Here is a 26,786-nt window from a genome sequence, read left to right as displayed (position 1 = left end):
TTATAGATTTTGACATTTAAATGTTTCACTAGGTGCCATATTGATATACGCCGACTTGTGTTCATCAATATGTGATTTATTATAGTTTAGTTTACATATATAATTAGAATATTGAATTATGGCTATATTTATATTTTGTTTTTTAATATCAATATTATAAATTAATATTATTTTGAAATTTTTTAGTTATCCATCAAATTTAATATTAGCAAAACATAATATGTTATTTTTATAAAGTTTTATATTTATATATCTACCCTAATACATAAAGATCATATTTTTCAAATGTAAACTTCACTTTGAATTTAACACATGTCTTTTTTTGAAAACTTTAGAATTATTCTTATTTAAATGTCACTTACTAGATAACAACTCATATTAATTATTATTTTTAATATATAATTTTATATTAATGTTGATGTTAAACTTCTGTTTGTAAATTCATATATTTTAGATTCGTAACAAAAAGGAATAAAAGTTCTTTAAAATAGATATTTAAACTATAATAAAAGAAAACATCGTCTATCAGTATGTGATTTATTAAAATTCCAATATTTTCATTTGTAAATTCCGTTTGTAAATTCCCATATTGGCAACTACCGACTTGTGTACATCAATACGTGATTTATTAAAACTTAGTTTACACATATAAATATAACTTTTAATTATGGCTCTATTTTTATTTTTTGTTTTTTATTATCTTCCTACATATATTTTGCATCACATAGTGATGCATTCGTCATCAATCTTAATAACCATGATTTTCATTTATCATAATACTTGTGGTAAAATGATTATTAAACTTCTATCCAACTAGATATTTGGTAATGAATTTTTCAAGTGATAATAATAAATCAATATCTCTCCTTTCATATTTTCCTTGTTCGGTTGCTAGGTTTGAGGGTAACCCAAAAGGACTGTATCGCTATCAATTCAAGTACATACTAATTATAGTTATGGGCTTAGACAGTTAACCCAACAGTTTTATGGACTAAACACATTTAATCCCAAGAAATTCAATAAGGACCCATAGATAGATCTTGTTTCTTTTGTGAAGAAACTGGACACTGGTAGAGGATCTGCTCCTATTATCGAGAAAGATAGTCTGGAAGATACTAGGACTTCATGTTTTTGCAGGATAAAACGTATACTTTTTGTGTAACACTCAAGTTATTAAGGAATGAAATTTAAATTAGATTTCAAAAAAATAAACGTATTTATTTTACCTTATAAATTATTTACAGTACCTTATTATATTATTAGTAAAATCTGAAAAACTTTAAAAAAAAATTATGATTGTATTGCATTCTGTAAGAATATTGTACAATAATTTTTTATACTGAAAAATACTTACGTATTAAATTCTTTAAGAATATGAATATATAGTCAAATGTATTAATCATTGCAATCAAAGTCAAATGCAATCATAAATTAAGCATTTCCATAATTTTCTTTTACTTGAGTGTCTTTAAGAATTTTAGATTTTGCATACTTATTTTATTTATAGTTGCTAATAGAAAAAAAAATCTTTGAGCTGTTATCTAAAATAAGACGACAAATTAAAAAACAAATCCCTAACATTGTTTGATAATTGCCAAAACGTGTGCTTGTTTGATTACTATCAAAGTCAAACGTAATTATAAATTAACCATTTCCATAATTTTCTTTTACTTGAGTGTCTTTGAGACTTATTAAACTAATAATAAAAAACCAAACACTACATATGCATCTCCCATGCATATAATATTATTTTAAAAAGGCTAAACGCACATGCATGAATGCACGCCCCCCGAAAAGTAAATGATGATCAGATCAGACACCGTCCTCGTCCTCCGGTGGTGGCGGTTGGTTAAGATCCGGGAGTTTGAACCGCTTAGACGGCCCTTGTACTCCATCACCGCATTGCCCAAAAACGATGTTGGAAGAAAGCACCCAGACAATATCCCTACTCGTTGCTAGTCTCTCCTCCTGTGTATATTACCGGATGTGGCCACAAAATGCTTTCTCATGATGTAAATCCTTCTGGTTTTATATTATTCATGCTTATTTCTTTTATAGCTATACACTAACAAAAATATTACATATAGTTATTGTTATAATTCAAATAATATAACATAAAAAAACAATGGTGAAGAAGAAAATTTGAACATACAAATAATATCTTATTAACTAAAATGGATGACAGGTTCTTTTATGTTGCAACAATGACACCATTACAGGCTTCGACATGCATTAGAACATGTAGGATGTAGACTACATATGAAATTTGTACAAAAATCATTCCTATCATCTCCGATTCAAATTATATTTCCAACGAAAAGAGTGTCATACTCATTAAATTGTGTTGTGATGAAAGGATGTGTGAAACAATTCTATAAATATAGCCATTATTTTTTGTTATTAATTTAATTGATAATAAAATCCCTAAATTGGCTTTATGAAATGATTGGTCAATAATTAGCCACACATTCACAAAGTAATTAAGGTTTCATATATGAACCTAACTCTCGCTCTCTCACTCTTTATATATATATATATATATATATATATATATATATATATATATATATATATATATGAACGTTATAGATTTTGACATTTACATGTTTCACTAGGTGCCATATTGATATGCGCCAACTTGTGTTCATCAATATGTGATTTATTATAGCTTAGTTTACATATATAATTATAATATTGAATTATGGCTATATTTATATTTTGTTTTTTAATATCAATATTATAAATTAATATTATTTTGAAATGTTTTAGTTATCCATCAAATTTAATATTAGCAAAACATAATATGTTATTTTTATAAAGTTTTATATTTATATATCTACCCTAATACATAAAGATCATATTTTTCAAATGTAAACTTCACTTTGAATTTAACACATGTCTTTTTTTGAAAACTTTAGAATTATTCTTATTTAAATGTCACTTACTAGATAAAAACTCATATTAATTATTATTTTTAATATATAATTTTATATTAATGTAGATGTTAAACTTCTGTTTGTAAATTCCTATATTTTAGATTCGTAACAAAAATGAATAAAAGTTCTTTAAAATAGATATTTAAACTATAATAAAAGAAAATATCGTCTATCAGTATGTGATTTATTAAAATTCCAATATTTTTCATTTGTAAATTCTGTTTGTAAATTCCCATATTGGCAACTACCGACTTGTGTCCATCAATACGTGATTTATTAAAACTTAGTTTACACATATAAATATAACTTTTAATTATGGCTCTATTTTTATTTTTTGTTTTTTATTATCTTCCTACATATATTTTGCATCACATAGTGATGCATTCGTCATCAATCTTAATAAGCATGATTTTCATTTATCATAATACTTGTGGTAAAATGATTATTAAAATTCTATCCAACTAGATATTTGGTAATGTATTTTTCAAGTGATAATAATAAATCAATATCTCTCCTTTCATATTTTCCTTGTTCGGTTGCTAGGTTTGAGGGTAACCCAAAAGGACTGTATCGCTATCAATTCAAGTACATACTAATTATAGTTATGAGCTTAGACAGTTAACCCAACAGTTTTATGGACTAAACACATTTAATCCCAAGAAATTCAATAAGGACCCATAGATAGATCTTGTTTCTTTTGTGAAGAAACTGGACACTGGTAGAGGAACTGCTCCTATTATCGAGAAAGATAGTCTGGAAGAGACTAGGACTTCATGTTTTTGCAGGATAAAACGTATACTTTTTGTGTAACACTCAAGTTATTAAGGAATGAAATTTAAATTAGATTTCAAAAAAATAAACGTATTTATTTTACCTTATAAATTATTTACAGTACCTTATTATACTATTAGTAAAATCTGAAAAACTTTAAAAAAAAATTATGATTGTATTGCATTCTGTAAGAATATTGTACAATAATTTTTCATACTGAAAAATACTTACGTATTAAATTCTTTAAGAATATGAATATATAGTCAAATGTATTAATCATTGCAATCAAAGTCAAATGCAATCATAAATTAATCATTTCCATAATTTTCTTTTACTTGAGTGTCTTTAAGAATTTTAGATTTTGCATACTTATTTTATTTATAGTTGCTAATAGAAAAAAAAATTGAGTTGTTATCTAAAATAAGACCACAAATTAAAAACTTAATCCCTAACATTGTTTGATAATTGCCAAAACGTGTGCTTGTTTGATTACTATCAAAGTCAAACGTAATTATAAATTAACCATTTCCATAATTTTCTTTTACTTAGGTGTCTTTGAGACTTATTAAACTAATAATAAAAAAACAAACACTACATATGCATCTCCCATGCATATAATATTATTTTAAAAAGGCTACACGCACATGCATGAATGCACGCCCCCCGAAAAGTAAATGATGATCAGATCAGACACCGTCCTCGTCCTCCGGCGGTGGTGGTTGGTTAAGATCCGGGAGTTTGAAACGCTTAGACGGCCCTTGTACTCCATCACCGCATTGCCCATAAACAAAGTTGGCGGAAAGCACCCAGAGAATATCCCTACTCGCTGCTAGTCTCTCCTCCCGTGTATACTACCGGATGTGGCCACAAAATGCTTTCTCATGGTACATATCCTTCTTGTTTTATATTATGCATGCTTATTTCTTTTATAGTTATACGCTAACAAAAAATATTACATATAGTTATTGTTATAATTCAAATAATATAACATAAAAAAACAATGGTGAAGAAGAAAATTTGAACATACAAATAATATCTTATTAACTAAAATGGATGACAGGTTCTTTTATGTTGCAACAATGACACCATTACAGGCTTCGACATGCATTAGAACATGTAGGATGTAGACTACATATGAAATTTGTACAAAAATCATTCCTATCATCTCCGATTCAAATTATATTTCCAACGAAAAGAGTGTCATACTCATTAAATTGTGTTGTGATGAAAGGATGTGTGAAACAATTCTATAAATATAGCCATTATTTTTTGTTATTAATTTAATTGATAATAAAATCCCTAAATTGGCTTTATGAAATGATTGGTCAATAATTAGCCACACATTCACAAAGTAATTAAGGTTTCATATATGAACCTAACTCTCGCTCTCTCACTCTTTATATATATATATATATATATATATATATATATATATATATATATATATATATATATGAACGTTATAGATTTTGACATTTACATGTTTCACTAGGTGCCATATTGATATGCGCCAACTTGTGTTCATCAATATGTGATTTATTATAGCTTAGTTTACATATATAATTATAATATTGAATTATGGCTATATTTATATTTTGTTTTTTAATATCAATATTATAAATTAATATTATTTTGAAATGTTTTAGTTATCCATCAAATTTAATATTAGCAAAACATAATATGTTATTTTTATAAAGTTTTATATTTATATATCTACCCTAATACATAAAGATCATATTTTTCAAATGTAAACTTCACTTTGAATTTAACACATGTCTTTTTTTGAAAACTTTAGAATTATTCTTATTTAAATGTCACTTACTAGATAAAAACTCATATTAATTATTATTTTTAATATATAATTTTATATTAATGTAGATGTTAAACTTCTGTTTGTAAATTCCTATATTTTAGATTCGTAACAAAAATGAATAAAAGTTCTTTAAAATAGATATTTAAACTATAATAAAAGAAAATATCGTCTATCAGTATGTGATTTATTAAAATTCCAATATTTTTCATTTGTAAATTCTGTTTGTAAATTCCCATATTGGCAACTACCGACTTGTGTCCATCAATACGTGATTTATTAAAACTTAGTTTACACATATAAATATAACTTTTAATTATGGCTCTATTTTTATTTTTTGTTTTTTATTATCTTCCTACATATATTTTGCATCACATAGTGATGCATTCGTCATCAATCTTAACAAGCATGATTTTCATTTATCATAATACTTGTGGTAAAATGATTATTAAAATTCTATCCAACTAGATATTTGGTAATGTATTTTTCAAGTGATAATAATAAATCAATATCTCTCCTTTCATATTTTCCTTGTTCGGTTGCTAGGTTTGAGGGTAACCCAAAAGGACTGTATCGCTATCAATTCAAGTACATACTAATTATAGTTATGGGCTTAGACAGTTAACCCAACAGTTTTATGGACTAAACACATTTAATCCCAAGAAATTCAATAAGGACCCATAGATAGATCTTGTTTCTTTTGTGAAGAAACTGGACACTGGTAGAGGAACTGCTCCTATTATCGAGAAAGATAGTCTGGAAGAGACTAGGACTTCATGTTTTTGGAGGATAAAACGTATACTTTTTGTTTAACACTCAAGTTATTAAGGAATGAAATTTAAATTAGATTTCAAAAAAATAAACGTATTTATTTTACCTTATAAATTATTTACAGTACCTTATTATACTATTAGTAAAATCTGAAAAACTTTAAAAAAAAATTATGATTGTATTGCATTCTGTAAGAATATTGTACAATAATTTTTCATACTGAAAAATACTTACGTATTAAATTCTTTAAGAATATGAATATATAGTCAAATGTATTAATCATTGCAATCAAAGTCAAATGCAATCATAAATTAATCATTTCCATAATTTTCTTTTACTTGAGTGTCTTTAAGAATTTTAGATTTTGCATACTTATTTTATTTATAGTTGCTAATAGAAAAAAAATCTTTGAGTTGTTATCTAAAATAAGACCACAAATTAAAAACTAAATCCCTAACATTGTTTGATAATTGCCAAAACGTGTGTTTGTTTGATTACTATCAAAGTCAAACGTAATTATAAATTAACCATTTCCATAATTTTCTTTTACTTGAGTGTCTTTGAGACTTATTAATCTAATAATAAAAAAACAAACACTACATATGCATCTCCCATGCATATAATATTATTTTAAAAAGACTACACGCACATGCATGAATGCACGCCCCCCGAAAAGTAAATGATGATCAGATCAGACACCGTCCTCGTCCTCCGGCGGTGGTGGTTGGTTAAGATCCGGGAGTTTGAACCGCTTAGACGGCCCTTGTACTCCATCACCGCATTGCCCAGAAACAAAGTTGGCAGAAAGCACCCAGACAATATCCCTACTCGCTGCTAGTCTCTCCTCCTATGTAAACTACCGGATGTGGCCACAAAATGCTTTCTCATGGTGCATATCCTTCTTGTTTTATATTATGCATGCTTATTTCTTTTATAGCTATACGCTAACAAAAAATATTACATATAGTTATTGTTATAATTCAAATAAAATAACATAAAAAAACAATGGTGAAGAAGAAAATTTGAACATACAAATAATATCTTATCAACTAAAATGGATGACAGGTTCTTTTATGTTGCAACAATGACACCATTACAGGCTTCAACATGCATTAGAACATGTAGGATGTAGACTACAAATGAAATTTGTACAAAAATCATTCCTATCATCTCCGATTCAAATTATATTTCCAACGAAAAGAGTGTCATACTCATTAAATTGTGTTGTGATGAAAGGATGTGTGAAACAATTCCATAAATATAGCCGTTATTTTTGGTTATTAATTTAATTGATAATAAAATACCTAAATTGGCTTTATGAAATGATTGGTCAATAATTAGCCACACATTCACACAATAATTAAGGTTTCATATATGAACCTAACTCTCGCTCTCTCACTCTTTATATATATATATATATATATATATATATATATATATATATATATATATATATATATATATATATATATATATATATATATGAACGTTATTGTAACAACCCGAAATTTGTTCGTCGCCAAGAACCATTCTACCCGGGAAATCGCCATTACCGGAATCGTTCCGATTTCTCGTTGAAACTTATTTATATAAATTATATGTTTATTTTATCCTAATGAGTGTCTAAAGCACTCAGGAACTCATGTTATACGCCCAATATGATTTTTTTCGCGAGTTTTCAAAATGTTCCCGTCGGGTGACGAAAACTCAATCGGGTGCGACCAAAAGCCGCGGTTAGCGTCGGTATCGTGTAGAATTCCACCGCGTGTAAATTTTGGGAACTATATAAACGTGTTTCAGCTTTCATTTGAAGCTTTTTCCCTCTCTCTCTACTCTCTCTCTAACCTCTCTCCAAAACTCAAAGATTAAGTGTCCAAAACTCAAATTTAGGGCTTCAAATCCTTAAGGTACCTCCCTAGCCTTAATCTAATGCACCTTTAGCCTTCAAATTCGAGATTAAACAAGAAAATTGGACCATGTACATGAGTTTACGGCCTAAGAAGGTGCTTAGGCCGTAAACACCAAAAAGATGGGGTTTTGAGCCTTTAAACCCTTCCTTGACTAGTTTGGACCTTAGATATAGCAATGAGGCTTTAAAATACATAATCTAAACATGAAAAACATGCATTTGGTGATGATTTGAGGAGTTTACGGCCAAGGAATGTTCTTGGGCCGTAAACTCATCAAATGAGGGTTTTCAAGCCCTTAAACCCATCCAAATCACCCCTACAGCTTAGATATGAATTATGGGACTTTGATTCTTGCATTTGGACACTTGAAACATGGATTATGAAGGACTTAGAAGAGTTTACGGCCAAGGGGAGTTCTTGGGCCGTATACTCCATAAATGTTGGCATAAAACTCATTTTAAGGTGTTTGTAAGCCAACCAACACCACCAAAAGCCTTGGAATAAATCAAGGGACCAACCAAAAATACTTTGAAGGCCAAAAACACAACTTTTATGGGGTTTCCATGATTTTACGGCCAAGGCATGTTCTTGGGCCGTAAACTCAAAAATAAATGGTGTTAGAATGCAAACTACACACCCCTAAGGTCCTTAGATGAATTTTAGAAGTCCACTCATGCATGTTCTAGGCCTTTAAACACTTTGTAGCTCCATATATTAGAGTTTACGGCCTTGGAGCCTTGCTTGGCCGTAAAATCCCTCAAAGTGGGTCAAATTGAAGTGTTAGTCCATTCCAAGTCCCTAATCCAAGCCTAGAAATCATTCCCTAAGTGTTGGAAGTCCAAAAGGCACCCTTGAACACCCTTCATGAGTTTACGGCCGTAAACTCATGGGGAGGGGTGTTTAGGCCATAAACTCCCTTAATGGGAGTGTTCCTTTGATGTCCCAACTCTTTTCCCAAGTCCCTTGTGCCATTCATGTCCCTAAACGCCACCCGGGTCCCTCCAAACACTTGTATCAGAGTGTTATTGCGACCCGAAACATTGATCCCTATCCGACAATCAATCTATGTCCTAATTAGATACAAATGTGTATCTTTACTTCATAATTAGGAACCTCGTGCGTTTACAAGTCCCGGCTCAACTCTTAGCATCCGAACCGTCTCGTACCTCGTTCGGTGAGTTCATACCCCTACGGCTTTTTCACTGTTTTCAATGTTTTCAGGGGGGGAATACAAGCTACTAAAACTGTTTTTCCCAAACACAATCTTGATGTGTTTCAAACATTATCTAATGAATCTATAAACTCTATTACTCCTTATGTATTATGCTGAGCATAAGGAATGACTACTCGATTTCAACTAAATGGGTTTTAGTTAAGGAAACAACCAAACTAATCAAATTATTATGGGAATAATTTGGGGGTCTTTACTGTGCTTTCTATCGTATACTGATAATCTATATTAATTTATTAGATAAACTATGTCTGTTCAGTTTATCTCCATATCATTTGAATGTATTATCCGATGATTTCATGTATGTATCTATACTTTACTGTACTATGTTTCACAACTTTCTGTATGTGAATATTCTATCCGAACCCTGTGAATAGTTAGTACTAGCTTGTGAGAACAGTCACTACCCCTTTTTGGGATGATCAGTAAATCCTCTCCGGAAGTGTAACCAGAGTCTCCTGGAGGGAGAGCGCGGAATTTGTGAATAGATCTATTCGGGACTGACAATCCCACACCTCAACTGCTAGCTACAGTTAGGCGGGCATGCCTAGGGTGACAAATTTCTAGAATCGTTCGACGTCTGACAAACGTCAAGGAGGTCACGGTGTCGTATCAGTATGGTTACCCGACTCACAATATGTATTAATACCAATGTATTCATAGTTTGGGTTCATGATCTTTATTTCGTTCGGGATAGTGATCCCATGGTCCTATATCTATATTCTACGTCTCTTTCGGGATTGTGATTCCATGGTATTGTTTCTATGTCTCTTTCGGGATAGTGATCCCATGGTATTGTCGACTACTTATTGTCTATGTTCTATACGGGATAATGATCCCATGTTTTGTTCTTACATTTCTTTCGGGATAGTAATCCCATGGTATTAACTAAACTATCTTGTATCTAGTTCGGGATAGTGATCCCATGGTTTATTTCTACAACTTGTACGGGATGTCTACCCCATGATCTTTAACTATATCTTATACGGGATAGTGATCCCATGGTTTCTAAATCTATATCTATACGGGATAGTGATCCCATGGTTTCCAAATCTGTAAACTATTCGGGATAGTGATCCCAAGGTTTTCTAAATCTATATCTATTCGGGATAGTGATCCCATGGTTTTCTAAATGTATATATGGGATAGTGATCCCATGGTTTCCAAATCTGTAAACTATTCGGGATAGTGATCCCAAGGTTTTCTAAATCTATGTCTATTCGGGATAGTGATCCCATGGTTTTCTAAATGTATATACGGGATAGTGATCCCATGATTTCCAAATCTGTAAACTATTCGGGATAGTGATCCCAAGGTTTTCTAAATCTATATCTTATACGGGATAGTAATCCCATGGTTTCTAAAACATGTATCTTATTCGGGATAGTGATCCCATGGTTTCAAATCTATAATTACATACATACATTAACTTGTCTTGTGTCAGTTCGGGATGATAGTCCCATGATCTTGAACCGTACTTTCGAATATCTCAAATGAAATTGTGTATCTTTCGGGATAGTAATTCCAAGGTTTTCATTATATAGTTTTGTGTGTCAAACTATACCTTGTGTTATACATTTGATCTTACAATTAGGAAAATATGGGATTTTCCTGGGGTAAATACAATACATACATACAAGAAAGCGCGGGGCTTTCCTAGGTAACACTACATAACTATAAAAAGTCACAGAATGAATAACATTACATCTTTCACAATTTGTACATACATTCAGGAAAGTATGGGACTTTCCTGGTTACACACAATAAGTAAACATGTTTTCAGTTTACAAACCTATCATACTTTACATTTGTGAAACAATAACCAACTTTTAAGAAAATACAGAATTTTCTTGGTATACATAACATTTCAGAAACAGAAAGGAAACCGAAACATTTTCACAAACAAAAACCGCTTATGAACTCACCAGCTTTATGCTGATTTTCAAACCGCTTGTATTCTCAGGTCCAAGTTAGACAGGTATCCGGCGATCTCTTTTGGCGAAGACGGAGTGCGTAGAAGACTCGTCTCAATTTTTGTTAATATGATGCATATGTATATTTGTATAACTTTACTTTTGAAACACATGTAAACTTTCATATATATGTAATGTAATGTTTGTTTACTGTGAATACTATGTACATTGGATTTGATACACAACGTGGTAGTCAACCCCGGAGACATTTCCGCCTCTGGTTTTCGGGGTGTGACAGATTGGTATCAGAGCCCTTGTTTATAGTGAACAGAGTATACCAAACCTTACATGGTATAAAACTATAAACACTAAAGGGCCTCAGTGCTCTGAATTAAAAGTATCTTCGAAACTACAAGTATTTTCAAAAGTATAAAAGTATACCGAACCTCCGAGATCCGTAACTACAAGTAGAACAAAACATAAGTAAATGGGTGTTGTACACTGTGGTTAAACCTGGGCAGTTATGTAGTTGTGTGGGCAGTTATGTAGTTGTGTCTAGGGTCAATATAGCCTGGCCAACTATATTCATTCGAGACACAGCCAACATGTGCTTGGGAGTGACTGTGGTACGCAGCATGCCTAAAACTTACCTAATGTCTCAAACAACGAATCGCCGCTGCAGCGCAACCATGAAATAATATGGGAGTATTTCTCGAGCCAATCCTTCGTAGAAAATCCTCGTATACGCGATGTTACTTGATCGATCCGCTAGCGATAAAATGTTCTGTCTTGATAACTCCTTCCTGCTTTATCGCTTAGTATGATGCTATATCTGCCTTGATGAGATATCCCCTGTTCAATATCTCTTGATTCAATTCAGAGGACTTATAATCCTCTCTTTCCTGATCTTTTTAGATCAAGATGCCCCCGAAGAAGAGACCCAGCTCAAAGAACAACGATAATCCTCCTCCACCAACACCTTCTCCTCAATTTGATCTCGCATCACTTCAAACAGTTCTGACTGCTGCAATGGTGGCAGCCATGTCTCAAATGAATTCTGGTGGCTCCGGAGGTGGTCCCCAACCTCAAAACCCAGAAAGCAGCCAGGAACACCGAAGAGGGGGTTCCTACAAAGACTTCATGAATGCGAAACCCACAACCTTTGATGGCACTGGAGGTGTCATTTCCCTGACTCGATGGTTTGAGAAAATCGAGTCAATCTTCGAAATATGTGCCTGTTCGGAGTCTGATAAAGTCAAGTTTGCTGCCTGTACCTTTCTTGACAAAGCCTTGACTTGGTGGAACGGCCGAGTCAAATCCTTAACTCTACCTGTAGCGAACGCCATGGGATGGGAAGCTATGAAGGAGCTTCTACTTGCAGAGTACTGCCCTCGGGGCGAAATTCAGAAACTGGAACACGAACTCTGGAACCTTAAGATGAAGGGTTCCAACATAGCTGCTTATACTTCAAGATTCGATGACCTGGCTTTACTCTATCCGGGAATGGTTACCTCGGAGAGTAAAAAGATCGAAAGATTCATCTGGGGATTGACCCAGCCAACCAAGGGGAATGTCTTGGCTGCGAAGCCAGACACGTATGACAGTGCTAAATGCCTTGCAAAAATCTTGATCGATCATGAAGACAACTACGATGAGGAAACTACCACTCCTGAGTCAGACACCAGTGGAGGTGAAAGTAGAAAGAAATCTCGGAACAAGCGAAAGGCCCGGAGTACGAGAGGGTCTTCGAAGAAACAACAAACTGTAGCAGTCCATGCTGCTACTGCCCCTATTGTTGTCTCAGCTGTCGGTTCTACAGCTCAAACTCCCACCAGTGGATACACTGGCAATCTTCCTTGGTGTAGTAAGTGCAACTACCATCACCGCATCCCTGGTCCATGTCGCGAGAAGAGTTGCGACAACTGTGGCAAGAAGGGCCATCTGTCTCGAACTTGCAGGAAACCGGCCAAGTCAGCGAACCAAACATCGGGAGCAGGAATCAGTCCAGCCTGCTACAACTGTGGTGAAGCAGGACATTTCAAGAGGAATTGCCCCAAGGCAACTACCACCACTGATCCCTCTGTTGCCGCAGGTATACCTCTCTTTGATAACTCTTATACCTGCAACTCTTTTCGATTTCCAGTGTTTGGAAGAAAACCTGTTATCCATCTATTCGAATGTTTTCTAAACCCGATTCCTCGTGTGTGATCGAGATGTGCATCATCGAGACGACTAACCAATGAGATGGAGAACACTAACTTCGTACCTATAGATTGAATCCTCGGTCCGGAGGACTATTCTGTTCCATTTGGTTAAATGAGAAACCTTTCGCGATGATACCTTGATGCTACGTTTAGCATGGAATGATGGAGTCCCATTCATGCTATTATCCTGGTTTCGAGAGGGTCGCCTGTCTGTATCTCTTTTCTCGACCTAACTCTCATGACTTTCGGCATCAAGCTTTCATATTGTATCATGCTTTACAACTCCAGAGTTTTCCTGGTACGAATTACCGCATACCTCGTTTCTGTGGTCTTTTGGAAATGAGAAGTTAGTAGTCCTTTCTACTAAATGTCTATCCCGAAGTGTTTCCGGGAAACTTCTTTCGAACATCTAAAGTCTAAGTTCCATGTCGTATGTTTCGAAATCTCCGTAGAAACCCAATTCCACTTGAAAAAGTGATGATCCAGAACATCGAATCCATTCGAGTTTCGTTTCGAACTCATGATCTATATTCTATTCCTTGAATTTCGGGACGAAATTCCCTCTAACGGGGGGATAATGTAACAACCCGAAATTTGTTCGTCGCCAAGAACCATTCTACCCGGGAAATCGCCGTTACCGGAATCGTTCCGATTTCTCGTTGAAACTTATTTATATAAATTATATGTTTATTTTATCCTAATGAGTGTCTAAAGCACTCAGGAACTCATATTATACGCCCAATATGATTTTTTTCGCGAGTTTTCAAAATGTTCCCGTCGGGTGACGAAAACTCAATCGGGTGCGACCAAAAGCCGCGGTTAGCGTCGGTATCGGGTAGAATTCCACCGCGTGTAAATTTTGGGAACTATATAAACGTGTTCCAGCTTTCATTTGAAGCTTTTTCCCTCTCTCTCTACTATCTCTCTAACCTCTCTCCAAAACTCAAAGATTAAGTGTCCAAAACTCAAATTTAGGGCTTCAAATCCTTAAGGTACCTCCCTAGCCTTAATCTAATGCACCTTTAGCCTTCAAATTCGAGATTAAACAAGAAAATTGGACCATGTACATGAGTTTACGGCCTAAGAAGGTGCTTAGGCCGTAAACACCAAAAAGATGGGGTTTTGAGCCTTTAAACCCTTCCTTAACTAGTTTGGACCTTAGATATAGCAATGAGGCTTTAAAATACATAATCTAAACATGAAAAACATGCATTTGGTGATGATTTGAGGAGTTTACGGCCAAGGAATGTTCTTGGGCCGTAAACTCATCAAATGAGGGTTTTCAAGCCCTTAAACCCATCCAAATCACCCCTACAACTTAGATATGAATTATGGGACTTTGATTCTTGCATTTGGACACTTGAAACATGGATTATGAAGGACTTAGAAGAGTTTACGGCCAAGGGGAGTTCTTGGGCCGTAAACTCCATAAATGTTGGCATAAAACTCATTTTAAGGTGTTTGTAAGCCATCCAACACCACCAAAAGCCTTGGAATAAATCAAGGGACCAACCAAAAATACTTTGAAGGCCAAAAACACAACTTTTATGGGGTTTCCATGAGTTTACGGCCAAGGCATGTTCTTGGGCCGTAAACTCAAAAATAAATGGTGTTAGAATGCAAACTACACACCCCTAAGGTCCTTAGATGAATTTTGGAAGTCCACTCATGCATGTTCTAGGCCTTGAAACACTTTGTAGCTCCATATATTAGAGTTTACGGCCTTGGAGCCTTGCTTGGCCGTAAACTCCCTCAAAGTGGGTCAAATTGAAGTGTTAGTCCATTCCAAGTCCCTAATCCAAGCCTAGAAATCATTCCCTAAGTGTTGGAAGTCCAAAAGGCACCATTGAACACCCTTCATGAGTTTACGGCCGTAAACTCATGGGGAGGGGTGTTTAGGCCATAAACTCCCTTAATGGGAGTGTTCCTTTGATGTCCCAACTCTTTTCCCAAGTCCCTTGTGCCATTCATGTCCCTAAACGCCACCCGGGTCCCTCCAAACACTTGTATCGGAGTGTTATCGCGACCCGAAACATTGATCCCTATCTGTGACAACCCCAAATCTATTCCCGTTACAAACCCCATTTACACTAACGGAACGCGTATCATACGTTACTTTATGTTATATATGGAATCGTAAATATCCGAATATCTAATTTCACACATGTCTTAAGATCATTAAAAGTAATATCACTCTTACGTGTTAACACTAGTTTGACCTAATTGAGTGGTGTCACTATTTCAACCACTTCACCCGGGTAAAAAGTTTTAACCCCGTAAAACTTTAGCATCGGGTAGTCGTGTATCGGGTACAATACCCGAGACATATAAAAACACATAACTACTACAATTGAACTCTTTTACCACCATTACACCTCTCTCTCACTACTTTCTCTCTCTAGACCCGAAATCGACTCCAAATCCGCGTATTTCCGACTTCCAAACGTAAGGATTCATCCCCTAACTTAATCTAATCATACTTTACTGTCTTTAGAGCTCAAAATCATGAAAATCAAGGACCATAAAGGAGTTTACGGCCTAAGAAGCTCCTTAGGCCGCAAACTCCCAAAATCACCTCAAAAGTCTTGTTTTTCCTTCTTTTAAGCTTATGGACTAGTTAAGGCATAAACCTAGGGGACTTTGGACGCTAAAACACAAGGATTTAGCATGTAAAAAGGAGTTTACGTCCCATGCACATGCTTAGGCCGTAAACACCATAAACACCCCCAAACACTTGTTTAAGGTCCCTAAAACTCATCTAGGGTGTTTGGCAATTTAGACTTGACAATAAGGGACACTTAGATGCATCAAACAACTCCATTTTGAGGGCAAATGAGGAGTTTACGGCCAAGGCTAAGCTTGGGCCGTAAACACCCAAAAAGTGTGCCAAACAAGCCCCTAAACCACCCAAATGCATGTAAGGATTTAAGATAAGGCCTTTGGAAGTGTGTTGTACAAATAAACATCACATTTGGACACCAAATGAAGAGTTTACGGCCAAGGAAGTTCTTGGGCCGTAAACTCCCCAAAAACATAAGCCAAATTGTCCCAAACTCACTATATGGCCTTCTAAAATTTATCTAAGGTGTATGGGACTTTGTTGTACAAATAAAACATACATATTGATGGATTTTCAAGAGTTTACGGCCCAAGAACAACTCTTGGCCGTAAACTCCCCAAAATATCACTAATTATGTTATTTAAGCCCCTAAAATGGTCCAAGACACATACCACTAAATCAAGGAAGTGAAACAAGACCCTAAACATGCACTTTGGAGGACCACTAGAGTTTACGGCCAAACCTAAGGGGTTTACGGCCGTAAACTCCCAAAGTATGGCTTTTAGGCCATAAACTCCAATAGAGTGAACTCTTAAGCCCTTCCATAAATCATTCTTAGCTTGTACCACTCCCGGGAACCCTATTTAGGCCCTAAAACCCCGAAAACGATGCTAGAATGTCCAAATACTATAATGAAAAGTTTAAGATGATTAACTTCTTGTAAAATACATATTTTATATGACATTAGGGTCCTAAGAGGTGCTCAAGTGGTTATTGGGTACCAAACGCTCAATCGACACTTTTACCCGATTCACCCGATTTCCGCGATTTCAGGTGAGTTCATACCCCTTAATTGAACCTTTCAAATGTTTTATATGTTTTAGGGGGGAGATACAAGTTGGATATACATGTTTATGATAAGTTTTACAAGGCTATCTTGCAGATTACAGAATTAATCACATGTGATTCACACCTTGTAGTTCAAATCACATGTGATTTATCACTATACTTTATAACTAAGTCAATTGTTTTCAAAACCATCTTGGATTAACAAACAAGTTTTAAATGATTCTTTTTGTACAATACTTTTATTAAATAAAACTCTTTATGAGAATATAATCATACTAATATATTTATATAAGTAAGACTTGAAAGACTTAGGACCGATAGCTCGCCTTACTTCCTGTTTCTTGTTTGATTGTGGACTTAGGGTAGTGGTTATCCATCCGACTGTCATTGATTTCTTAATTATATATCTCATATACTAGTACAGATTATGAGTACTTCTTAATTCGTTAATTACCTGAATCACTATTTGACTAGAACCACATACACTAGATTAACTATAATGGGTATAGTTAAGGACTCTATCTCTAGTTTCCACTATTACTCTTCACTACTATAATTCTCTATACTATGAAGTAATACACTAATGAGAGAATACAATACAAAGTTATACGAAAGATTTCTACACTATAATACAAGAGAATGCACTAATCAGGAGATAACTCACTAATCCACTATGGGATACTCTATACGCTATTCACTATGCCCTAAGTTTTCCGGCAGGAAGACGACACTATATGTATAGAACTATATGGGGCAGACGCTATTGCATCCCGACTGATAACTTCAGTCCGAGCCGCTCAGGCCCAGGGATGCTGTTACTCTACTACACTATTCATGACTGTGAAGGTCATGGGGATTCGCTATTACTCACACTATTGGGAATACACTAAGAAAGACGCTATAATCGCACTATAATACTAAGAGAAATATGAAGAAATATCCCGAAGTAAATCAGTATCTAACGCTAAAGGATGTTGCACCACTATTATATACTTTAAGAATAACTCACTATAATACATTACTTATGTTCTGGAAAATATGAGATTTTTCTAGGTTTTATCACTATTTATGATTTCAAACATCAGTTTTCATACTAATAACTCTAACGCTTTTTATACAAGTACTCACACTAAAACTCTTATGAACTCACCAGCTTTATGCTGATATTCTTTTCAAAATAACTTGTATCTTCAGGTCAAAGATAGACAGGTACAGCTGCAGCAAGTTTTTGGAGAAGATGGATGATACAAGACCCATCTCTTATTTTTGTTTACTTTTGGTGTTTGTTAAACATTACGAAACACACTTGTAAATACACTTACTATATAAATGAAATGGTTGTATGTTTCTTGCTTTTACTATTATACAATTGTGATGATACTGTACACTACGTCACCCACCCCGAAACGTATTCCGCCGTTATCGGTTTTGGGGTGTGACAGATTGGTATCAGAGCAGTGTTTATAGTGAATGAAGTATATCAACCTATAAAAGATATACGAACTATAAACACTTCGGGACTAAAACACTCTGACCAAGAATATATACTTTTAAATATCTAAAGGATTTAACTAAGTATATATATGCACATCACTATAAAGCACAAAAGTCAGTATCATCCTAGAACCAAACAAAAGTATTAAGATTGTTGGATAGCACAATTGAATTTAGAGACATATAGTCACATTTAGGGGGATGTAGCCTGATCAACTACGTTTTCCTAGGAGTGACTAGCATGTGCCTAAGTTTGGTTGTGGTATCGCAACAAGTCTAAAACTTACCAACACTACCACAATAACGTTAACATTAGAATACTATAGGAGTATTCTGTACCTCTAAGAACATACATCTGTGAGAACTAAAAAGGGTCGTTACTGATGGAGCGATAGTTGCTAAATGGATACTTCTCAGTTACATGTGACTAGGGCGTTATAGACTTAGAATCTGTGATCTTTGCTTTACTTCCTGTTCCTTGTTTGGTTGTGGATTTAGAGTTAGGGTCACTTATTCGACGGACTATCCTGCCTCCATCACATGTAATTAGTATGCATTATGCAAGTATTGGTCCAACTCGTGACGACCGTCTTATAAGTAATTTAGGTTAGCACGCCTATTAACTTTCTTTTCCCCCTTTTCTCGCATAGATACTATGGATGGCTTCCACCCTCCAGGCGACCCGTACTACCCAAACCAGGGTAATGGAGGATGGCTCAGTGAAGAGTCGGACGATGATCACCCAATCCCCTTGGATGACCATCGAGCAGAAGGCTTTCCGGATAACTCCAACTCCGAGCCAGAAGTTAATAACCTACCCCCTGGAGTCCCAAACCCCAACCCCCGTCCGACATTTCATGGCCCCACTCCTATGTGGGTCATATCCTTACACAGATGGAGCGAAGAGCAAGGTCAGCCCATACCATACAATGGAGACCGAAGTTTCTACAACATAAACGAAGGAGGATCAGCAGATCAGGTTCTGCCCATCATGATCCGAAGGATTGCCAGGAATGTCGAGCAAGGACAAGCTGCAATAGGTCGAGTTGTGGAAGTGAATGCCAACTCCAATCTCAACACAGTTCGCATCCGCCAGCTCGAAGAAGCCATGGATAGGACAAGGAGGACTAACGAGGCTCTGCAGCACCAGCTGGCTGCATCCCGAGCTGAAGTTAGAGAACTCCGTGCACGCCAAAGGACTCATGATCAACGCCTTCAAGAAGTTATGCATCAACTAGCAGAACTGAGGATCCACTCGACAAGTAACCGTCGCCAATAGAAGACGTCTAGTTATCTCTATCTTTTGTCTTATGGATTAACCTATCCACTCTATGTTCCGTAGATCTATTATCTGTAAACATTCCTAGCTTGAAAGTACTCTAGTTAAACCTCTAAACTGCCAAGCCTTTTCTCTATGGTATGATGTAAGACCTATTGCTAGGTCAAATTTTCATGAACTTGTGTTGCATCATGAATACCAATATATTGGCAGTTGATTTCTCTATTGCTATAACTCTCATCTTGATCTTGGATTATGTTGATTTAGTCCACGAAACACTCTATTTATGTTGCAATAGATCCTTACTATTGCTATCATTTCTCTACTTCTTCCAGTAAAGGATGCCTCCACGAAAGCGTCCTGCCAGAGGAAGACCTGCAACTCAAACCCCTACTCCACCAACCCCTCCTCCACAGATCGATCCGGTGTTATTTCAAACAGCGGTAACTGCGGCCGTGACAGCAGCCATGGCCCAAATGAATTCTGGGGACGCGAGCGGTGGTAACTCTAGGTTCGGTGAAGTCCATCATCGAGTGCAAGGATGTACTTATAAGGATTTCATGAACTGTAAACCTACCTTCTTCGATGGTACTGGAGGAATTCTGACATTATCCCGTTGGTTCGAAAGAACCGAAGCCGTGTTTGAGATGTGCTCTTGTCACGAGGAGAGCAAAATCAAGTTCGCTACTGCTACCCTTACTAACAGGGCATTAACATGGTGGAACGGCCATGTTAGCTCACTTTCCTTGGTCACAGCCAATGCTATGGGCTGGGACACTCTAAAGGACCTCATGAGAGGAGAGTACTGCCCTAGAGGTGAAATTCAAATACTTGAGGAAGAACTCTGGAACCTCAAGATGAAGGGAACCGATATAACAGCTTATACGGCCAGGTTCTGCGACTTGGCAGCTATGTGCCCCAATATGATCCCTACAGAGAACAAGAAGATTGAACGATACATCTGGGGTTTAGTGCCCCCGTATCAAGGAAATGTCCTAGCTTCATGCCCTACAACTTTTTATAGCGCCAAGGAATTGGCCCAGAGCCTGATCAACCACGAAATCCCCACCACACGGGCGACAACAACCACAACAACCACTGCACCGCCCGCTTCATCTGACAGAAAGAGGAAGCGATGGGATAAAATGAAAGGCAAGAAAACTCAAACCTCCTCAAGGGACCAACAAATTGTGGCGGTCCATGCTGCCACCACCCCGACTACTCCAGCCCCGCCAAAAGCTTACAGTGGGAACTTGCCCAAGTGTCCCAAATGCCCTTTCCACCACAACGGCCCCTGCCGTGAACTGCAGTGTTCCAACTGCGGTCGAAAGGGCCACACTATCCGATTTTGTAAGGCCCCTCCCAAACCTATCACACAGGTTCCTGGTACGGGAGTGACCCCAACTTGTTATGGTTGCGGAGATGCGGGTCACTTTAAGAGGAACTGTCCGAAGACCCCAAATGCTGGAGGAACTGGAAGGCTACTGGCTATCGGTCACAATGAAGCGGTAGCAGATCCCACAGTAGTCACGGGTACGTTTCTTCTCAACAACTCCTATGCCTGTGTCTTATTTGATAGTGGTGCAGAAAGAAGCTTCGTAAATCATAACTTTAAACACTTACTCAAACAAACCCCTCAATCACTAAAAGAAACATTCGTCGTAGAAATGGCTAATGGGAAAACAGAAAGCTCTAGCGAAATCTACATAAGGTGCACTCTTATGTTAGACGACCACTCGTTCCAAATCGATCTTATGCTAGTCTCAATCAAAAATTTCGATGTCATTGTTGGTATGGATTGGTTGAGTCTCCATTGCGCCGATATCCTATGTTCCGACAAAGCCATTCGTCTGAACCTTCCAAATCACGAAACCCTTTTGATATATGGAGATAAGCCGAGTACGAGCCTTCGTATCATCTCCAGTGTTCAGGCTCAGAAATACTTACGCAAGGAGTATCGCGCCTTTCTTGCACATGTCGTTGACACTAACCAGAAATCAAAAGATCCAAAAGACATTCCCGTAGTATGCGATTTCCCTGATGTCTTTCCGGAGGATCTTCCCGGCCTACCTCCCAAACGTCAAATTGAGTTCAGAATCAACCTAATTCCAGGAGCTACCCCCGTAGCTAAATCGCCTTACCGTCTAGCACCCGCCGAAATGCAAGAACTATCCGGACAACTCAACGAACTGCTCAGCAAGGGCTTCATAAGACCGAGTTTCTCACCGTGGGGAGCTCCGGTCTTGTTCGTGAAAAAGAAAGACGGATCGTTTCGGATGTGCATCGATTATAGAGAACTTAATAAACTCACTATTAAAAATCGCTACCCTCTCCCTCGTATCGACGATCTGTTTGATCAATTGCAAGGAGCAAGTTACTTCTCCAAGATTGACCTTAGATCTGGGTATCATCAGTTACGGGTACTTGAGGAAGATGTCCCGAAGACAGCTTTCCGAACCCGCTACGGACACTTTGAGTTTGTAGTGATGCCCTTTGGACTGACCAACGCACCCGCATTATTCATGGATTTGATGAATAGAGTGTGTCGTCCATACCTGGATCAGTTCGTCATCGTCTTCATTGACGATATCCTAGTTTACTCTCGGAACGAGGAAGAACACAAGGATCACTTACGACGAGTCTTGGAAACGTTGCGATCCGAAAAGTTATATGCGAAGTTCTCTAAGTGCGAATTCTGGATCCGAAGAGTTGAATTCTTAGGTCACGTGGTTAGCGAAGAAGGAATTCATGTGGATCCCTCCAAGATTAAAGCTATTGAGAACTGGTCAGCACCGAAGACGCCTACAGAAATTCGTCAATTTCTAGGCCTCGCTGGCTACTATCGTAGATTCATTCAAAACTTTTCTCGGATTGCGAAGCCTCTCACTATGCTGACACAAAAAGGAGTACCGTTCGACTGGGAAGAAAGACAGGAGAAGGCATTCCAAACCCTGAAGCGAGCCCTATGCACCGCACCAGTATTATCCCTTCCCGAAGGAACAGAAGATTTTGTTGTATACTGTGATGCATCCAATCAAGGGCTCGGTTGCGTCTTGATGCAACGGGGTAAGGTTATCGCGTATGCCTCGAGACAGCTAAAGAACCACGAGGCGAACTACACTACGCACGACCTCGAGTTAGGAGCGGTTGTTTTTGCACTAAAAATCTGGAGGCACTACTTATATGGGACGAAGAGTGTGGTGTACACTGATCATAAAGGCCTCCAACACATAATGAACCAACAGGAACTCAACATGAGACAGCGTCGATGGGTCGAGCTACTTAACGATTACGACTGTGAAATTAGGTATCACCCGGGAAGAGCCAATGTAGTAGCAGATGCACTGAGCAGGAAGGAATATACTGGTCGAAGGACCAAATCGTTGACGATGACTATCCACTCGCACCTCTCCACGCAGATCAAAGAGGCTCAGCTGGAAGCCTTAAAGCCCGAGAACGTGTCGGGAGAATCTCTACGTGGAATGGATAAAAACTTGGTAGTAAAGGATGACGGAGCCTACTACTTCATGGACCGAATCTGGACTCCACGCCATGGAGGTTTTAGAGATTTGATTATGAGAGAAGCACATAACACCCGCTACTCCATTCACCCAGGTTCAGATAAGATGTATCTGGATCTTAAGAAACTATACTGGTGGCCAAACATGAAAGCGGAGATCGCTACCTTTGTGAGTAAGTGCCTTACTTGCGCAAAGGTCAAGGTCGAATATCAAAAGCCATCAGGACTTCTTCAACAACCTGAGATACCAGAATGGAAGTGGGAGCGGATCACAATGGACTTTATAACCAAACTTCCTAAGACAACGGGTGGATTAGACACTATTTGGGTCATTGTCGATAGGTTGACTAAGTCCGCGCATTTCCTACCCATTAAGGAAACGGACAAGATGGAGAAACTCACTAGAACATATATTAAAGAAATAGTACGACTACATGGCGTCCCTATATCTATTATCTCGGACAGAGATAGTAGGTTCACCTCTAGGTTCTGGCAATCAGTACAAGAAGCACTAGGGACGAGGCTGGACATGAGTACAGCTTACCATCCGCAGACCGATGGACAGAGTGAGAGAACGATTCAAACACTAGAGGATATGCTGCGAGCTTGTGTGATTGACTTCGGTAAATCATGGGACACACACTTACCTCTCGTGGAATTTTCTTATAATAATAGTTATCATACGAGCATCAAGGCGGCTCCATTCGAAGCCCTCTACGGCCGCAAGTGTAGATCCCCTCTATGCTGGGCTGAGGTGGGTGACACTCAACTAGCTAAAGGACGAGTTCCTGATAGCTCTCTCACTGGTCCGGAGATCATTCGGGAAACGACCGAGAAGATTGTACAGATACGCGAACGACTAAAAGCCGCTAGGGATCGACAGAAAAGTTACGCCGACAAACGAAGAAAACCCTTGGAATTCCAGGTGGGAGATCGAGTCCTGTTGAAGGTCTCACCTTGGAAGGGCACGATACGCTTTGGGAAGCGTGGAAAACTGAACCCAAGGTACATTGGGCCTTTTGAGATTCTCGCTAGAATCGGCCCCGTAGCTTATAAACTCAACCTACCTCACGAACTAAGCAACATACACCCTACCTTTCACGTCTCTAACTTGAAGAAATGCCTGTCAGACGAGACACTCGTGATTCCCCTTGACGAGATTGAAGTCAATGAGAGCCCCAACTTCGTGGAAGAGCCCGTTGAGGTTATGGATCGAGAAGTGAAAAGAACGAAGCAAAGCCGTATCCCAATTGTGAAGGTTCGGTGGAACGCCAAACGAGGACCGGAGTTCACTTGGGAGCGTGAGGATCAAATGAAACTCAAATATCCCCATCTCTTTACTTAGTAATAATGTATTAACGTAACTGTTGTATTCTAAATTTCGGGACGAAATTCCCCTAACGGGGGGATGATGTGACAACCCCAAATCTATTCCCGTTACAAACCCCATTTACACTAACGGAACGCGTATCATACGTTACTTTATGTTATATATGGAATCGTAAATATCCGAATATCTAATTTCACACATGTCTTAAGATCATTAAAAGTAATATCACTCTTACGTGTTAACACTAGTTTGACCTAATTGAGTGGTGTCACTATTTCAACCACTTCACCCGGGTAAAAAGTTTTAACCCCGTAAAACTTTAGCATCGGGTAGTCGTGTATCGGGTACAATACCCGAGACATATAAAAACACATAACTACTACAATTGAACTCTTTTACCACCATTACACCTCTCTCTCACTACTTTCTCTCTCTAGACCCGAAATCGACTCCAAATCCGCGTATTTCCGACTTCCAAACGTAAGGATTCATCCCCTAACTTAATCTAATCATACTTTACTGTCTTTAGAGCTCAAAATCATGAAAATCAAGGACCATAAAAGAGTTTACGGCCTAAGAAGCTCCTTAGGCCGCAAACTCCCAAAATCACCTCAAAAGTCTTGTTTTTCCTTCTTTTAAGCTTATGGACTAGTTAAGGCATAAACCTAGGGGACTTTGGACACTAAAACACAAGGATTTAGCATGTAAAAAGGAGTTTACGGCCCAAGCACATGCTTAGGCCGTAAACACCATAAACACCCCCGAAACACTTGTTTAAGGTCCCTAAAACTCATCTAGGGTGTTTGGCAATTTAGACTTGACAATAAGGGACACTTAGATGCATCAAACAACTCCATTTTGAGGGCAAATGAGGAGTTTACGGCCAAGGCTAAGCTTGGGCTGTAAACACCCAAAAAGTGTGCCAAACAAGCCCCTAAACCACCCAAATGCATGTAAGGATTTAAGATAAGGCCTTTGGAAGTGTGTTGTACAAATAAACATCACATTTGGACACCAAATGAAGAGTTTACGGCCAAGGAAGTTCTTGGGCCGTAAACTCCCCAAAAACATAAGCCAAATTGTCCCAAACTCACTATATGGCCTTCTAAGATTTATCTAAGGTGTATGGGACTTTGTTGTACAAATAAAACATACATATTGATGGATTTTCAAGAGTTTACGGCCTAAGAACAACTCTTGGCCGTAAACTCCCCAGAATGTCACTAATTATGTTATTTAAGCCCCTAAAATTGTCCAAGACACATACCACTAAATCAAGGAAGTGAAACATGACCCTAAACATGCACTTTGGAGGACCACTAGAGTTTACGGCCAAACCTAAGGGGTTTACGGCCGTAAACTCCCAAAGTATGGCTTTTAGGCCATAAACTCCAATAGAGTGAACTCTTAAGCCCTTCCATAAATCATTCTTAGCTTGTACCACTCCCGGGAACCCTATTTAGGCCCTAAAACCCCGAAAACGATGCTAGAATGTCCAAATACTATAATGAAAAGTTTAAGATGATTAACTTCTTGTAAAATACATATTTTATATGACATTAGGGTCCTAAGAGGTGCTCAAGTGGTTATTGGGTACCAAACGCTCAATCGACACTTTTACCCGATTCACCCGATTTCCGCGATTTCAGGTGAGTTCATACCCCTTAATTGAACCTTTCAAATGTTTTATATGTTTTAGGAGGGAGATACAAGTTGGATATACATGTTTATGATAAGTTTTACAAGGCTATCTTGCAGATTACAGAATTAATCACATGTGATTCACACCTTGTAGTTCAAATCACATGTGATTTATCACTATACTTTATAACTAAGTCAATTGTTTTCAAAACCATCTTGGATTAACAAACAAGTTTTAAATGATTCTTTTTGTGCAACACTTTTATTAAATAAAACTCTTTATGAGAATATAATCATACTAATATATTTATATAAGTAAGACTTGAAAGACTTAGGACCGATAGCTCG

The sequence above is a fragment of the Lactuca saligna genome, chromosome 9, assembly GCF_052625555.1.
Source record: "Lactuca saligna cultivar CGN05327 chromosome 9, ASM5262555v1, whole genome shotgun sequence".
Taxonomy (NCBI): domain Eukaryota; kingdom Viridiplantae; phylum Streptophyta; class Magnoliopsida; order Asterales; family Asteraceae; genus Lactuca; species Lactuca saligna.
The sequence above is the reverse complement of the archived record's forward strand: the minus strand, read 5'-3'. Positions refer to the sequence as shown.